The following is an 18,648-nucleotide window of genomic DNA, read 5'->3' on the forward strand; positions in this document are numbered from 1 at the left end:
TCCATCGTGTGCCCCAGTGCCCTAACGAACTTGGTGGCTGTCTGCTTGACTTGCTCCAGTATGTCAGCATCTTACTTGTACTGGACAGCCCCAAACTGGCCACAATACTCTAGATATGGTCTCACAAGTTCTGAACAGAGGGAAGTACTCCCTGCTCCCAAGCTGCTGGCTTCCCTTTTGCTGATACTTCCCAGTAGGCAGTTGATCTTTGCTGCAAGGATATCATGTTGCCTGCTAGGACCCCCGCAAAGCTGCTTTCTAGCCAGTCAGCCTCCAGCCTGGACTCTTGCATGGGATTATTCTATCACAGGTGCAGAACTTTGTTTTTGCCTTTGTTGAACTTCAAGAGGTTCCTGTTGGCCCATGTCTGCAGTCCGTTTAGGTTTCTCTGAATAGCAGTTCTACCTTCCACCAAATTAAATGTTCCTCACATTTTCTCCAGGTCATTAACAAAGATGTTGTTAACAAGATGTTAAGCAATATTAGCACCAGCGCTGACCTCTGAGAAAGGTCCCTAAGCAGCTGCTAGTTCGGGATTGTGCCACTGGTCATAATCCTCTGAGACTGGAGATCCAACCAATTTCCCACCCACCTTGAAGTCCATTTATTCAGTCCTTATTTCACTGGTCTGGCTATATAGGAACTCACTTCATCTCCTAGGTGTGCTTAAAATGCTGCTCCCAGAAATGGGTGCTTCACTTGAAAAAGCTGAAATGCTGTTTGAGGATCTAGATTACAATTCTGGAAAAGTTTTTTTTAGCTCTTGTTGCATTCACCTTTCCTCTTTGGTTAATAAAACTTGAGAAAAAGCATGCACTACCAACTAATAAAAGCTGAAAACCAAACCTCTTTATAACAAATGTGATTGAATGTGTTTGAGCTTATATTTCTGGCTTTAAAATATAAACTGAATTTCTTTTGGATGGTTATATCTCTAAATCTCAGTCTTGATTTTATATCCTATCTGCCCCCCTCATTTTTCCCTAGCTCTTCCACATACCACAGAAAATTTAATCAGCTGATAGTCTGTTTTCCTTGTAAGACAACACAAGAAATTTGCTTTCTTTAATTCAAGTGTAATGCTTTACTGTGCAATATCCAGCCACAGCAATACCTTTCAAAATGCCAATTTCTGGCAGCCAGTTCTGTGAGTAATTTCATAGGACGGCATAGAATACATGTGGACATGCAATAAGATTGCATCTTTTGTAACTACCAAGTTATTCTCGCCAGCTTTCTACATAGCATGGTTGCCTTGTCATAAAATCCTCAAAAGTATCAATTAAAAATTTGTGTGTTCTGATTCTGTGCACATCTGTGAAGCTAAGGAAGTATAGGATACTTCTTAAAGAAGTATCAGATCTTGTATTCTGAAGAATACAAGAGTTTTTGACTGAGAAAGAAAAGACTATATTCCAACAGTAAAGCTATGGTTAAAAACCGATTGCAGAAATGTTTGAAGACATGCATGCAATGAAAAAAAATCTTCACATCTACTTCTATTAGAGGAGAATCTTGTGGTAAATATTTGTGAAAAACACAAATTACCAGAAATGTATCCTGAAGAAAAAAAAGGGTTATTTCCTGTTCCAGGATAAATTAAACTGTCACTGATGAATTTCCATATACAGGCTAGTTCTAAGTTCTTTTTTTTTTTTTTTTTTTTTTTTTTTTTGCTTTTACCTCCACATCACAGTGAGCAATAAGTGGACAGAGCAGAAGTATTTTTAGAAGATGATATGAAATAATACTGCAGTTACTTGAGTTAGATAATTTCTAAAAGGCATCTGTGCTTTTAACAGCATCAGTAGTGTTTGAGCCAACTATGCATAAAATATTTTTCTGGGTACTGTAAACTTTTGATTGTGTTTACACTCTTAATAGTAACAGAAAACTCGTATTACACACACACACACACACATTTGTAAATGAAAAAGGTTTTTTTTTTAAATTTGGAAGTTCTAGCAAGGTGAGTTTCAGAATCTAAGTTAGGTTACCTGAACTTGTAGTTGGCAAAAAGACAGAATTTAGACATCTCTGTAAGGCAGTTAAATGATCTTGAGTAGTATTATAATTGAAATGAATACAGTGAAGATGTTAATTTTAGCACTGAAAAGGAAAGCTTTGTTGATGTGAAACCTATTTGTGTTAGAATTATAACATCCACAGTACCAAATGAATAAGTGAATTGACATAACATGGTCATATTTCTAAGACAGAGATTGAAAAGGTTTATTAAGGAATAAAAACAGATTGAAGAAAAAAATGGAAAATTAAAGAAGGTAATTTAAATTAATAAGGCATAAAAATGACAGATTTGATAGTGATTTTAGCAGAATTGTCTAGTCAGTGACTACTGCCATTGTCATTTAAAATATTATTTTTCTAGTCAGCAATGGTTTGCATTTTTCATATAGTTAACGTCATTAATTAATCTTTCTGTATGATTATTTTTCTCTTGTAGTTCATATTTGCACTTGGATTGCCACTCTTCCTTTTGCACGCTCCCATGTTATTCTAAGATTAAAGACTTTAGCTCTCTTTGATGTTAGGAAATCATTCTATGGCTTAGCTGCAAATTTCCTCTCTTAATTAACAGGTTACTGGAAAAGTGTTTAAGTATTTAAGATCAGAGGGAAAAAAAAAAGATACCCCCCCCTTCCTCCAACGTGTCACAGGCTCTTTTGTTATTTATGCTGTGGTAGCCCTCAAGTGCCCTGATCATGAAGCTGCAGCTGCTACAAAGGTGCATGTGCTAATCACGGCAAAAACAGAACAAAGACAGTTTCTGCCGCCAAAAGGTTTTGACCTGAACAGAGGTTTCCAGATATTTTCATTTTGCTGGAATCTGGATATTTATCAGAGGAATTTCTGAATGTAGGCCAACAATTTCAGTTCAATGTACTTAAAAATTAGCTCACCAAAATCTGAATAATTGCTTGGAACGTATTATAGTTACTAAGGACTCACAAATTACAGTGTTTTACACTGTACTTCTACCAAGCAGATAAGATGTACTCTTCTCATGAACATCCCTGTAAAAAAGGAATTGCTCAGCACTTATGAAAAGAAAAAAAAAAAAAAGACCTCTGAGGTAAGAGTATGCTTGAGATTAAGACATGTTTTGAAGTCTATTTGTAGAGGTGAGCTAGGGGGCTTGGTTCACTAGCCCATACAGTGTCAGTTCACATTTGAGAAATGTGTATTGGAATATGTTAACGTGTTTCCTGGCTTCCAGATGGATTCCTGAAAGGCGTAAGCCTACTGTGTGTCATATGTATCAACCACAGGTAGATATGCTGGATAACCCCAAATGTCTCAGATGGCGTTAGATGTGCTCTATCTGAGCATCTAGTCCACGCAGAACCTGGAATGTGATTCAGCTGCCTAAACCTAGGTATCTCGTGCCATGAGGCACTCCATGGTATCTTGCCAGATCTCTAGCTGCTGCTCCAGAAGGACACAGGTGTCTTGCAACTCCAGTGTCATACTGGCAAGTACATATGGATGTTTTGAGTATGCATGGCCTTAAAATAGCAGTAGAAGATAGGTTGAGGTACCTGAATCAGTCCTGAGGGAAAGTAATTTTCTATGTTTTCCTGGAAGAATTGTGCAAACCCACAAAACTTAAGGGGAAAATGATCAAAAAATAAAATCAATATACTTTTTCCAGCACTAAAACATTACCAGAGTAGATTTTTTTTGCTTTTTTTTCCTCTGTAAAACAGGGAATTTTCAGAACGCATTAGAATGTCATGGAATTTGAGACAAGTTACATATTTAAGCAATTTATGTTTCTCTGCTAAAGAGATGTCGTTCCAAAATTTTCCAAATTAAGACCTAGTGACACATCATCAACAATTTTTTAAGTCATGCATTTATGTACTGTAGTTGACCTATCTGCCCAAATCATCTGCTAGATCAGATACACAGAGAAAAAAAGCCCTTCCAGTTGCATACGTGGTGATAATTGCTTTACATTGTGCAGAAATAGGAGATCAATCTGCATCATAAGAAAGAGACATGCTTTTTCTTGATGATCTTTTGTAAATACCTATTCCTTTAGACTCATGATTTAATAGGATTTAAAGAACATTTAATGTAAAAATAAATAAATAAATAGATCAAAAGATTAATCAGGCAGATTTTTCAGATTCCCAGGTCTAGGCTTGGCATCGTTCTGACTGCTGTTAAAAGAAGTTCTACTACTTTTATAATGATAGTTCTTTAAAAAAAATCTCTAGATTAGGGCTTCCCCTTTACAAGTGTGATCACTGTTACATTCTGGGAGAACTGATAATGTATCCTCCACTTAGTTAGAATGAAATGTGAAAGTTTTGTCTCTGTTAATGCATATTCTAGCTCAAGAGAAGACAAAAAAAGAATAGTCTGTCTCCATTTGTTCTCATAGTTAAAGTCATGAATTTTTTGAATTATTCTAAGTCACATTAAGTTCTAAGCCTGAGACAAACTCCATAAACCTTACAAATTTTACTTCATTTCTGATCTTTGCTCCTCTCCTCCCTGCGCCAGCTCATTGAATATAATTTTACTGACAGTTTCAGCAAAATGGAATAGGTCAAATCAGCAGAACATTGTGCAGTATTGTTGGGAAAAAGCCATGACATTTCTGGAAAAAATAATTGTATTTGAAAAGCTAAATCCCCATTTTCTGGGAATTAAATATTTCACAAAAAAACTCTAAACCAGTCCTATGAAAATTCCACCAAAATGCAGTTTTGTTGTTTGAAAAGTTTTCTCCCCCAGACTAAAAGTACAAGCCCTTGTCTGGATACCATGTTTTAATCTGCACATGGAAGTGCTACTTCAGTAGCCCAATAATAACAGTATTACCATTGCTGGTAGCTGGCCACAGGCTTTGTATTAACTCTGCATGGACTCAGGAGTAGGACTTGTCAGGTTGCTTATTCTGGACTTGTCTTGGTCTGTCTGGAACTTTGTTTTAGCTTGTTTAACTGTAATAGCAGTTGTCTAAGAGCCAGATGGCTATCTAATTTGTTTTAGTTTTAGTTTAGCTTTGTGCAATTGTATGGTAAAATAACTCTTGCTATAATTATTTTGGGATGTATTTCTGCAACTAATAGTGCTAACCAGTTGTCATTCTGTGAAGAATGAGCTATCTATGATCACAGAATAATAATGTAGAGGAGTGGTAGTATGACAGCGCATGTCTTTAAAGTGTGGGCATAAGATGAATCCAGAAATCCCAGGGCTTACACAGGTCATGGATGGCTAATTATTGCTCATCAAAGGAAAGCAACCTTGAGAACAGGTGAAAGGGGAGAACAGAGAAAATAAAGAGCATGTATCTGAAATGTAAAGCACACCAGAGTAGTAAATTTGGGATCTAATATGGAATTGCTGACCAGTGAAGAAAGAGCATTGTATTTCTTACAAAACAGTTTAAAATAGTCCCCATGAGGACTCTTGAGTAAGGAGGAAGAAACCCCCACTACCATCATACTCCTCTTACTGAAGAACTTGGCATGCTGAGGATTATCTTTGACCCTTCCCTACTCTCCTTCTTAAGGCAGACTAATATCATCATCTTTATGACCCAGAGCAGCATAGCAAGGATTAGTAGCTAACACCAGAAATAGGGATAGAAACTAGAAAGTTTGTGCATATCAGTTGTAACTATCATTATTGTGAAGCAGCAATAATAGAACACTTTAGAATATGTGTATTAGCATCACTGTAACTGGTTTCATAATAGTTCTGTGATTAGGTTGTTAATAATTTAATTACACTATCAATAAATTATTGAATACACATATTAGGTGTGTTTCTTCAGCTGAGATAAATTGCTTGGGGTCTCTGGTCTGGCATCCTGCCTTTGAGACTTTGCTGTATGCCTCAGGAGAAAATATAGATGACTGTTGTATTCCACAAAATTGTCCCAATACCTCTTACAAACAAACACACACACATGTGCTTACTCAGTTTCTGTGAGACAGATAGATAGTTAAGGATGCAAAAGTAGGAAATACTAAGGTCAGATGCAACATTAATTTGGGTCTCTTGTGATTATGCATTATAATACAGTGTTTAATTATATGATCACATTCTCTATTTCAGAATTGCCATAAAAACAAGGAGAAGGATGAAAAAGTCACATTTCATTTGCTTAGTACCATGTAACTTACTCCTTAGCTGCATTAGTCAGGATTTTCAAAGTGATCCATCTAAATACCCAGTAAGTAACATGGGGGTGGCATTCATGTTGTCAAACTTTATGGGTGGGATTGAGATACAGATTCAGACACCAGATTAAGGTATCTGTAGATAGATATCTGCATGTGAATTTGGGGGTGGGATTTAGTTGCCTAAACACAGGCCAGAGTACCATCTGTGCATCTAAAATGACACACCCACAAGCCTTCTGTTTATGTACATCGTAAACTGATGTTCCATAAATTGACATTACAGATTAATTAAATAAATACTAGTTTGAAGCAGGTTTTGCATATGCCTCTATGTATCCATTTATGAAAATATTTTATTTGAAGGCACAAGGCACAACAATGTATTGGAAGATGAACAAATGTAGAACTTCCATTGCTGCTTAAAAAAAAAAAAAAAAAAAAAAAACCTCTCGATGGCAAGATTTTTCTGTGTGTAGTCCATAAATGATAGGGAATAATAATGGATGAATGGTGCTCTATTTGTTTTGTAAATCTAGATCTTCTCTATGCTGTCAGATATTACTTAGGGCATGACCAATAACTAAACTTATCACTCCTGGGTTTCTGTTAGCAGGTCACCTTTATAATTGTCCTAGAAGATTTTTCCTCCACAGATTGATTGTATGTAACATATGGATTCTGTTGATTGCTAAATTTGCATGCTCTTTTAGTTGCCTACTTCCTGGTCTATGTAATAGTCATTATCTTGATTTACCACACATGAATTCTTTGCATTCTGTACTGTCTCTCTATCTGATCATGTTAAAATAAAACTTTATATTCAAGTTGCCTAAGTGCAGTAGTTTTGCTTTGCTCTGAAAAATCTGTATTTATTTCTTTCCATTCATCTAGTTTCTTTCAACTTACATAGTGAGAAACCTATCCCAAATAAAACAGTGACATTTTTTTCTTCACATTATTGTTTCTCAAGAGTCTAAGATGCTTGTAAACAAATGTTTTAACTTTTTCTATTTTTTTCTGATTTCGTTCTCATATTTTCTTAAATTTTTGACATGATCAAGAAAATTGTGAAAGTCTAAAAAGCAGACTAATTAAATTTGTGGATAATACTCTGATGATCAAAACAGCACAAGAAATATATCATTAAAAAGAATAAGTAAAATCTCAGATATTATGGTCAAGAGACTGAGTTGAAACTCAGTGATGCTACACTGACACAATAATGAAATATTTTTTCAATCACAGTGCTTTAAAATCCATCAGGACTTTGTTCAAGAATTCCTCTGCACACACAATTAAAGGTTTTGTAGTCCATGGTGAGCCTTTTATTTCTGAATGATCAGTAGAGTTATAGGGCATTCAGCAACAACTATCAGGAATATATAAAGCCTGAAGAGACACTGTACTATGAAAACATATTTATTGTCTCTGAGGGCAGCATACTTCTGCCCCTTATTACCAATGAATTGTGATCAGTTCATGAGGATGCTTCTAAATTTAATTTTCCTTTAAGATAATATTTTGTCCAAACTCTTTAACTTTTTTGAGTGAACACTTCAAAAATAATTGTCAGTGTATGCATTGTCTCTTTCCATATTACAGTCATGAGTAGAAAGTATTATCTTCTACATGACTCTGCTTCTCTTTTCATGCACTTTAATATAAATTTCTTTGTATCAGTCTCTGTGAGAACAAAGTGCACAACTGTCTCTTTAACATTTTCAGAGGATGGGTTTTATTTGGTCTTTTTTTGTGTGTGTGTTTTTTTCTCTCAAGACAACTAAAGAAGGACAAGGCATTTCATTGGCTTGGCCAATCTTAGTTTAGTGGATCAAAAGAGGACATTGCAAATAGTAGAAATAGATACAATTATTTCAGGTTAGATGCGTGCTAAAGAGATGACAATTTTAAATAAATGACACATTAAACAAATATTTATATTTAGAGTAGAAGAAGAAACAAGCTTCAAATGACTTGAAAGTCAGATATTTTAAAAACCTAATTTAGGGCAAATCTCACACTAAATGGCTGCACAAAACTGAAGTAGAGTCTCCAAGAGAAATTCTGAACACTTCAATTAGACACCCAATTATCTTGGGTGAACACCTCCCAGCATCTCTATTATCTGTGATTTAAAAAAATGAAGTGCCACAGTACTGTAGTTATAATACCTAACTTCAGTTATTGCAGATTTTCTGAGATGATTTCTCAAAAAAAAAAAAAAAAAAAAAAAAACCCTTCAAAAAGTCAGCCTGGGTTTCTTCAACTTATGGGATGTTTTTCTTTCTCTCCTCTTTTTCTAAAATCTTTACTTATTATATTCGACAGCGTAATGGCTACAATAATGATAGCCTTTCTTATGCATGGCTGCTTTGCCAGTGATTCTCCCACCAACTTACACTTCTCTTTATACTATGATAAATAACATCACACATTGTGTATTTGAAGTTTTTAGCTTACAATTAGTTATAAGATAAAATAGCACTCTAACCTTTACACACAACATACACGAAAGCCTCAGTCCTCTTGGGCTGTGTATTATATTCAAAAATTACCTCTTTGGGACTCACTGCCATCATGACAAGACACATCTACTGTTCTTGCCGCTGAACCACAAGTGGGAGTGACTATACCATTTTGATCCCTTTTGCTGCCTGTGGGAAATTGCTGTAATGGTTTCCATCAGGTCAGACGCAGCATCTCCAAGAGGCCAGCTTCTAAACTAAAACTGGATTTCTTCATCACCATATCAAATTTGCTGCATATATTTCTTGTCACATATATGCTAGCCAGAATGTGAAAAAAAGAACCCCCAAAACATAAACCCCAAACAAACAGCCGAAAATCTCAGCAGAATTGCCTTGCTGTGTATATACGGAACAGTCTGAACAGAAGTTCTATAACATTTTAAAATCTGATTAATTTCCTAAGTACAGAACAGTTACAGAACATGACTTCTTAAGGCTAACACAAACACTAGCTATATGGGAGGAGAGCATATATAGCTCAATAAATACTTTGCCTGTGTGTGCATGTTTTTAATGGAAACAAGGAAGATTTGCAGGATTTTTCTGAATGCTTATCTTACTATGATGTCCATCACAACTCGGTATTTTAGTGTAAGAATCAAAATAGTGCTTAGATTCCTAAAGTGTGACTCATCTCATTTAGCTTTAACTTTCTGAAAGTTTGACAGTTAATCATTGCAATTGGTCACAGTTGTGTATGGTCCTCCTATAGCTGGTAAAAAGAGACTATTCAAAAAATGATTTAATTCATAGCGCAGGATGATTTAGTTGCTGGAGAGACCTATTTCTCCCTGTTAACTATAGAAGGAACCCAACTAATTTACACTACAGTCTATTTCTAATGGGTGACATAAGAAGAAATTATATTACTAAATCCAGGCTTGAACCCTACCAAACATGAAGTGGGTGGGATTAATCTCAGCTAATTTTAGAAGTCAACAGTAGATATCTACACCTGAATTAGTTGTATAAAGTACTTCTTATTTCATGGAGAAATAAGTGTTTTTTGATCAGAACCCATCTGACCTATTTTAGGGCGTCTGACTTATTTTAGGTCAGATGATCATACTTGAGGATGAAATGGGTTGAAATCTCATATATGATTACTTTTCCTGGCGAATGCATAGATCCTTGAAATTCTGTCACTATATGTTCTTCCATGTTTTTACTGAGTTTTACTTTTTGAGGTCTAACAGTTGGCGTCTCTATGTATAAATATTTATGGTTTGCTTAAAACAGACACACACAGAGATACAGCTGAAAGAAAAAAGACTTACTCATGTTTTACATAATATCTTAATGGTAAAAGCACCTGCCTAGAAAGAGGGAAACCTATCTATCTTCCTTGTCTGGCCCAGCAGTAGGAACTGGATCCAGAGCTGATGTATTCAAGGCGAGTACCTCAGCAGAAAACCATATGGTACCATTTCGCATGTGTCCTCTGTAACTGTGTGCATGCAGCCAAAGTTGTCAAAATAAGACCAGAGAGAAAATGCAAGTTGGAGTGAGCATTTCATATGTAAGTACAAAGAGCAACCCCAACCCCAACAAAAAAGATTCTCTCTTAACTAATTATGGCTGGATTTATATAACTGAAAAATGATGTTAAATGCTTTCTTTTTTGTTTCCTAACAGTGTTAAATAGCTTTAGAAAGCCAAAGTATTGCATATAAGGGGTAACATAACAGCCTAGTAATAGTATATGTATAGAAGAGCTATATACAAAACCTAAAATGATTATGTTGATATGTTTTTTTTTCTGATTAGTCAGAAAAAACAGAATTTGATAGTTCTAAAGGCACCATTGTACCTATTTTGTTATTAGCATATTAAAATAAGAAAAACATCTAGAGAAAATGCTTACCACAAGAAACTTAAAGCCTAAACAGAGCATGCTTAAGAAAAATAAGCTGAAAGGGTGACAAAAATGTGCTAAAAATTCTCAGTCTAAAACTTATCCCTTACAGTTTAAATAACATGAAAATAAAGTATAATAAAATGCTAATAATTATCTGAAAGCTACATTTTGCATATATATTTTCACAGTGAAAAGACTTGCAGTTTTATGACAACACTCTTTTCCCACTTCTTAGAATAGAAACACTATGTAATTTTCTGTATACAATAATATTGCTATGGTTTATGCTAGAAAATGTAACTGCAGCTAAAATCTCTATGCCACTAAAAAGGCTTGTGGGACACATTTGATAAGAGTAGGAAATTGCATTGCAAATGGATGACCACCTTCCTATTAGCAGGACAGTTGTCACAATCATTTTAAAGAATAAAATATTTACTACAAAGGTAAAATGTAACTAATAAAAAAACAGTATACTGAACTGTTCCTGAAGAAATAAACATTAACGTATATTAAGAAGACTGAATATTTTCTGTTCAGAGCACTGATATGAACATTAGAGATGTTTTGCTACTGCCTCGTGTCACTTGAAGAAAGAGAAAATTGAATAAGTGCTAAAATGCTATTTATAGGCTTACTGTTGCAACTTGCAGCTTCAATGATACATGTACTCCTTGGTTATTTCCTCAGACATACTTCTTCTATAAGTATGTATAAACATATGATAGACCTGAGAAACAAATACAAGATTTGTAAGATTTATCCAATTGCACTAGAATAAGACTCTTTACAACATAAATACTTCTGCCTGTTATTAATGTAAAGTCTTAAGCATGCAAACACACACACAAATACACACAGTACAGTATTATATAGAGAGAAGTACCCATTTTTTTCTTAATAAAGTCATATAAGAAAACTTACATGAGTAAGCTAAGACATAAACATTTTTTGGGGAAATTGTCAGTATTTATCAAGTGTGGACGAAACTACATCTTTGAGACTATGTTATGAGTAAATTACTGTTGAAGTCTTAAGTAAACCATGTATATGCTCATGGTTATGAACAAAGCAGTCTTTATTTTCTATGAATCAATATTTATTTAAATGAATGTATTTCAATGATCCAAAAGTAGATACTAAAATTCAAAGTTTCAAGGAGAAGTCTGAATATAAACAGATTTTAATTTTACATGCTCTTTTGGAAAGGACGTATATAAAAATATTCTGATGTACTGCAGCTGACACATTAACAGAAGAAAATAAAATGCTAAAAGAACTTAACTGAGCTTAGAAAGTCTGTCTTCCTCTACTACACAGTTAATACTGTAATCTGAGAAACATAGAGCAGTGAACACACTGTCAGTGCCATTGTTTATACAGAAAAGATCTACTTATCTGGAAAGTTTAGCTGCTGTCATTAGGTATTGCAGAATATTTTGGAAACAATAATGATGTCTTGGAACATCTGTGTTTCTTTATGAAATGAACACCTTCATTTTATAAAGCATAAAACATGGACTGTGTTGAACAACAATATGGCCTATAGTTGTGGCTTCCTGATGGGCCAGCCCAGGCAAATTGCTGGAAGGCACCACAGCCTTTTCCCTGCTCATATCCCCTGTTTCTTTTCCAGGTGTACAACTGGCTCAAGGAGCAGGGAAACAGTCCTCAGTCCTGCTGTTTAGACGTACTTACAGTCCCTCAGAAATTAGGACAGAATTAGCCTCTTCTGTGGTCCATCCTGGCCTAGTATTTTATGGCGATAAGCTAAGCTGAGCACGAAGCATCATGAAGCATTGAAGGAAAGTGGAATCAATGGAACCATAAGTTATTATAACAGTGGCCCACACTAAAAAAATCTGTGAGGCAGATAAATGCAGAAGTGTTATGAAGGAAATTAGGGAAATATCCCCCCTGTTTATTCTCAGTCTTTGTGCAAATCTCCCACAGATGTTGGCTGGCGCTCCATTCATTGACTAAAAGAAAAATACAGTCTCAAGCTTTTATTAGTCTTCTGACTAAATTTTCCCCTTTTATGTGAATAGAATATCTCCCTAGGGTTATTCTGATCTTTCTGCATATGTAGAAACCCCAGTGGCAGCCATGGGAGTTCTTTGCAAGTAAGAAGAGCAGCGTAGACAATGAGTGCTCCATTGTGCAGACTGCAGATGAGAATGTAGCTTAATGATCCCATTACTTTCTTCTAGACTGCTAAAAATTGCTACATTGAATAAACTAATACAATAGATGCTACTTTTTTTTGGAATAACTGGAATGACTTTTATGAAAAAATTTTTTACAGAAAGTCTGTAGGGCAATTAGGGCAGCTTAGTAAATTGTTTATTTCCCACTGGATATTGTAATTCATAACAAACTAATTAATATTTTATCTGAAAATGCTACATACTTTCATTGTTGTTTGTTTTTAATTAAAACTAAGGTGCTGAAACAGTCAATGACAATTACAAATACATGAAAGACATTAAATATGAGAATTTGAATGTGTTAATTATGCATTATCACATTGACATGCTAATCATTTCTGCAGAAAGCACAGAACACTACTTAAATACTAATATAACTGCACTGACCCTTTCATCTACTGAGAAAACTTGCGTATTGGCTGCACAGGATTATAAAACTTAAAGAGAACAATAGTATGTGGGGTTTATTTGTCTTTTGAAGGATGAAGGCGTTCACCATGGAGACATTTCAAGCTTATATTTGAACTATGAAAGATAGAAATGTACTTATATCTTAACAGTGCAAAAACAGAAGACATTAAAATAGCTCATTTAGGAACCCATCCCACTATGTATTCAAAAGTTGCAACATGCATCACTACATAAAGTAGTAGAAACAAGGCAGGCATCTAAATGCATCCTTGGTGGCAAGTAATTTTCACAGGAGGAGGTATGCTAGTACTCCGTTAATCATCAGTTCCATTTTGTGGCTGTCTCAAAACCAACAGAAACTTTGTTGGGAAGCCAAGCTTTTTCAAGAGCCTCTAAAATGAACATCACTGCATTTTGCCCCAAGCTTTATTAGGACAATGAAAGCTACAGAGTGATTAACATTTTGGTCTCAATGCTTCTCCGGGATCAGGTAAGAAGCAAAAAGTATGAACTAGTCTGGAATCTGATTGCTCTGTATGTTACAGAAGTTTCCTTCTACAATGCACAGCAATAGGTGCTTGAAAAAAATTGGAAATTTGGTTCTGACAGGTACGAATGGCTAAAATGTCTTCTTGAAGAGAATACAACTGGCTCCTTTCTAAGGGCATGAGAAAATGGTTGCATTCTATGGTGTATATACTCCATATAACAAAAGTAACAGAAAAGTTGTTTCATTTACTTCATCAGGATTTCATAACTCAGTATACAGAATATAATAGAGATACTGTCTGGACCTTAAGCCTGGCTGTTTTTCATGGATGCCAACATGTTGCCAACCTCACACATGGCTGAGACATCCTGGACAGAGACAGTGTGTTGGCTCAGAACAGGTATTAGAAGTGTTTCTCAGTTCTGCTTTACATGCAAGCTATATAGTGAGCATGGTACCATCATAGGAAAAAAAAAGGGGAGGAGGCAAAAAAAAGGAATAAAAGAAAAAGAGGAAAAGAATGTTGGCATCAGTGAGGTTGTTCTAAAACACAGTTTTCACAAACAGATTTTATGAAAGATGAATTATACCAGAGTGTATTAGACACACTTTGCAAATACCCTGTTGGAATCAGTTCCTAAGAAGATCAGCTTGACTGCACCTTTGCCTTGGCAGAGATGCCAAAGACCGTACTGCTTGTAATCTTTGTAACTGCCTTATTTTATACGTTCATATCAATATCTTATTTTCCCCATGTTGCTGAAAACAGCTAGAAATATATATTCTCATGTACATGAACACACAATGAAATTTTATAATAGTGACTTACTAATAAAATAATGATGTTGGTGATTTCTGTGTTCTTTCTGGAGAATATTGCTTTCTGTGCAAATTCCATTGTTTGAGGAGGCAGCAAAATCTGTACATGAAATCTACTGGAGGATGTCCATGGAGTAAAATTTATGCTGTGTGTTTTGTGTAAATTCTGCTGTTGGAGCAGTCAAGGCGGAGAAAATTGGATGGTGTATAAGCTTGCTGATGGTGGATTAAATACTAAAATATGTTGCAAAAGCAACATCTAGCTTGATTCATCAGGCTTTCCTATTTTTTGAGCAAATTCTATTCCTTGGCTGAGCTCAAACAGAAAAGGATATAAAAATGCACTAACTGCAAATTGTTTCAATAAAACTCCATAACGTTTGTAGCATTCTGCTTTGGCTGAACTGAAAAAAGAGAAGGTGGGAAGGACGGAAGGAAGAGGAAGGCAGGAAGGAAGGAAGAGGAAGGAAGGTGGGAAGGATGGAAGGAAAGAGGGAAGGAAGGAGAGAAGGAGTCCTTCGGACATGCAGATGCATTTTCTAGGGATCTTGTCACTAAACGTGCCAGTCTTTCAATTTGAGTTAGAACATTCTTGAACAAAAAAAATTAGGTGTAATATTATTTTTCTCTATTTTTTACTTTGTATGAAAGAAGTAAACCCTAAGCCACTACTCTTTAAAGAATTCTCCCAAAGCTTTCTTCATATAAAACTTAACATTTCACAGCTTTTTCTTTCATCACCTCAGTCAGTATTATATTACAGCTCAGACAGTATTATCTACTGTATTCTCCTTTGACACTCTACAGAAGTCTTCAGGTCATATTAATACCTGGCATATTTCCAGTTCCTGAATTGTACATTTTGTCTTGAACATAAAAATATAAGGATGAAAGTACTGGGTCAGAACAACATCTTATCTCTAAAAGTGGCCAAATGACAATGCTTTGGAAAAAGCATGGGAAGGGGAAAGGATATATGATGCTTCTGAAAATTTATAGCTCAGCTAATGAAGTCACTATATAACCCACAATGAATTTCTTTTTCATGAGATAATGCAGTATTCCTTTCAACAGTGTAAAATTCTGGAAAAAAGTTTCCCAGCTCAACCAGTCATTGAGTGGAAAAAAAAGAAAAAGTATTCTGTTTCCATCATCTAGTACCTACTGGTTCCTTCTGACATTCCCTAACTATTGTCTTTAAACATAGTGTAAAACAATTCCTGTCCACCTTATTCCACCTCACAGGCATAATTAGAAATTTGAGTATAGTTTCTGGACTATGATCTTGCTGGGATCACAGAGATGTTGTGGGATCACATGACTGGAATGCTGCAATGGATGGTTACAGGCTCTTTAGGAAGGACAGGCCAGGAAGGCGAGCAGGGGGAGTTGCCTTTTATGTACTTCCTGGCACAGGCAATAGAGGAAAAAATGAGAAAAAATGGTCTGCTGGTTTTTGTACATATGAACAAGGAAGGGCTGGTTGAGGATGTGAATGTTGGGGGCAGTCTTGGCTGCTGTGACCTTTAGATGGTGGAGCTCAGAATCCTGAGAGGAACGAGCAGGGCAAAAAGCAAGATCACAGCTCTGGACTTCAGGACAACAAACTTTGGCCTCTTCAGAGATCTGTTTGGAAGAACCCCGTGGGATAGGGCCCTAGAAGGAAGTGAGGTCCAAGAAAGGTCATTGATATTCAAGGATCACCTCCCTGCATATCACCCCCAGCTGAAGAACGGTGCGTCCCAGTGAGCAAGAAGTCAGGCAGAGGGAGCAGGAGACTTGCATGGATGAACAAGGAGCTCCTGGCATAACTTAAACAGAAGAAGGAAGTATATCAAAAGTGGAAGCAGGGACAGGTAACCTCAGAGGAATATAGGGATGTCGTCTGAGTACGCAGTGATGGGGCCAGGAAGGCCAAGGCCCATTTGGAGTTTAGTCTGGCAAGGGATGTCAAGGACAACAATAAGGGCTTCTTTAAATACATCAGTAACAAAAGGAAGACTAGGGAGAATGTGGGCCTGCTGCTGAATGGGGTGGTGGCCCTGGTGACAAAGGATATAGAGAGGGCAGAGATACCTAATGCCTTCTTTGCCTCTTACTGGTAAGACTGGCCCTCAGGAATTCCAGACCCTGGAGACCAGACAGAAAGTCTGGAGAAAGGAAGAATTTCCCTTCGTGGAGGAGGATTGTGTTAGGGATTACTTAAGCAAACGTGACATCCACAAGTCCGTGGGCCTTGATGGGATTCACCCACCAGTGCTGAGGGAGCTGGCCGATATCATTGCTAGGCCACTCTCAATCGTCTTTGAAAGGTCAGGGAAAACAGGAGAAGTGCCTGAGGACTGGAAGAAAGCAAATATCACTCCAGTCTTCAAAAGGGCATGGAAGAGGACCCAGGGAACTACAGGCCAGTCAGCCTCACCTTGATTCCTGGATAGGTGGTGGAACAGCTCATCCTGGATGTCATCTCTAAGCATGTGAAGGATAAGGTGATCAGGAGTAGTCAGCATGGAGTCACCAAGGGGACACCATGCTTAACCAACCTGAGAGCATTCTGTGATGGAATGACTGGCTGGGTAGAGAAGGCGAGAGCAGTAGATGTTGTCTACCTTAATTTCAGTAAGGCTTTTGACACTGTTTCCCATGACATCCTCATTGACAAACCATTGAAGTGCAGGCTAGAGGAGTGGGCAGTGAGGTGGACTGAGAACTGGCTGAATGGCAAAGCTCAAAGGATTGTGTTCAGTGATGCAAAGTCTAGTTGGAGGCTTGTAGCTAGCGGTGTTCCCCAGGAGTCAATACTGTGTCCAATGCTGTTCAATTTGTTCATCAGTGACCTGGATGAAGGGACAGTGTGCACCCTCAGCAAGTTCACTGACAATACAAAACTGGGAGGAGTGGCTGATACACCAGGGGTTTGTGTGGCAGCACAGAGGGACATTCAGAGGGACCTCGACAGGTTGGAGAAAGGGGAAGTTCAATAAAGGGAGTGGCAGAGTCCTGCACCTGTGGAGTAATAACCCCATGCAGGACAGGCTGGGGGCCAGCCTGATGGAAAGCAGCTCTGCAGTGAAGGACCTTGGGGTGCTAATGCTGTTGACCATGAGTCAGCAACGTGCCATTGTGGCAAATAAGGCCACTGGTTGAATTAGGCAGAGCATTGCCAGCAGGCTGAGAGCTGTGATCCTTCTCCTCTACTTGGCCTTAGTGAGGCCAAATCTGGAGTACTGGGTTCAGTTCTGGGCTCCTCAATACAAGAGAGACATGGAGCTACTGGAGCAAGTCCAGCGAAGGGCTACTAAGACAATTAAGGTACTGGAGCATCTCTCATACAAGGAACGGCTGAGAGAGCTGGGACTGTTCAGGCTGGAGAAGAGAAGACTAAGGGGGGATCTTATCAATGTGTAAAAATATCTGAAAGGAGGGTGTCAAGAGGATGGTGCTGGACTCTTTTCAGTGGTTCTCAGAGACAGGATGAAAGGCACCGGGCACAAACTGAAACACAGGAAGTTCCATTTGAACATGAGGAAAAACTGTTTTTACTGTGAGGGTGACAGAGCACTGGAGCAGGTTGCCCAGAGAGGTTGTGGAGTCTCCATCCTTGGAGATATTCAGAAGCTGTCTGGACAGAGTCCTGGGCAACATATTCTAGGTGACCCTGCTTGAGCAGGGAGGTTGGACCAGATGATTTCTAACAGTCCCTTCCAACTCCAACCATTCTGTGATTTTGTGATTCTGAGATTCATTCAGCTGATATGACCATGAATTGTTCCTTGTGGTGGATCATCTCCAAAAGAGCAAGAGCTTTCATTTCTTGTGGTTTGGCAGTATTCAGAATATGCTAAGGTTAGGCCCTCAAAAGTCTGATAGGTGCTTAAACTCCATGAGAATTGATAAACCTCGTATATGCAACAACATTTTAGAGTATTGAATTTAGTCCACAGATTCAGCACAGGATGGATTACCAATTACGCTAAAATACCACTCTCAAAGCAGAAGGAAATTTTGCAATAAGGGTAAAAGTCATATCTCAGAGATCCTCTAGCAGACAAGTTTAAAGAAATACAACTAAGAATGGAAATCACATCCTATCGCTCTACACATACTAGTATAGCATTTTTAAAGTGACTCAGATCATACTTTGATTTATAATTCTATATCCATATTA

General features: G+C 37.1%; 1 long non-coding RNA gene across 4 annotated transcripts in view; it reads right to left on the reverse strand.

Annotated features, from left to right (window-relative positions):
- LOC112985405 (uncharacterized) overlaps positions 1-18,648 on the reverse strand; it is a 52,280-nt gene that overhangs the window by 11,940 nt on the left and 21,692 nt on the right. For all 4 annotated transcript variants that reach the window (XR_010387182.1, XR_010387184.1, XR_010387181.1 and 1 more), the window contains exon 4: positions 11,192-11,283. This is a non-coding gene — a long non-coding RNA (uncharacterized LOC112985405). The remainder of the gene's footprint in view (positions 1-11,191; positions 11,284-18,648) is intronic.

This window comes from Dromaius novaehollandiae, chromosome 1 (assembly GCF_036370855.1).
Source record: "Dromaius novaehollandiae isolate bDroNov1 chromosome 1, bDroNov1.hap1, whole genome shotgun sequence".
Taxonomy (NCBI): domain Eukaryota; kingdom Metazoa; phylum Chordata; class Aves; order Casuariiformes; family Dromaiidae; genus Dromaius; species Dromaius novaehollandiae.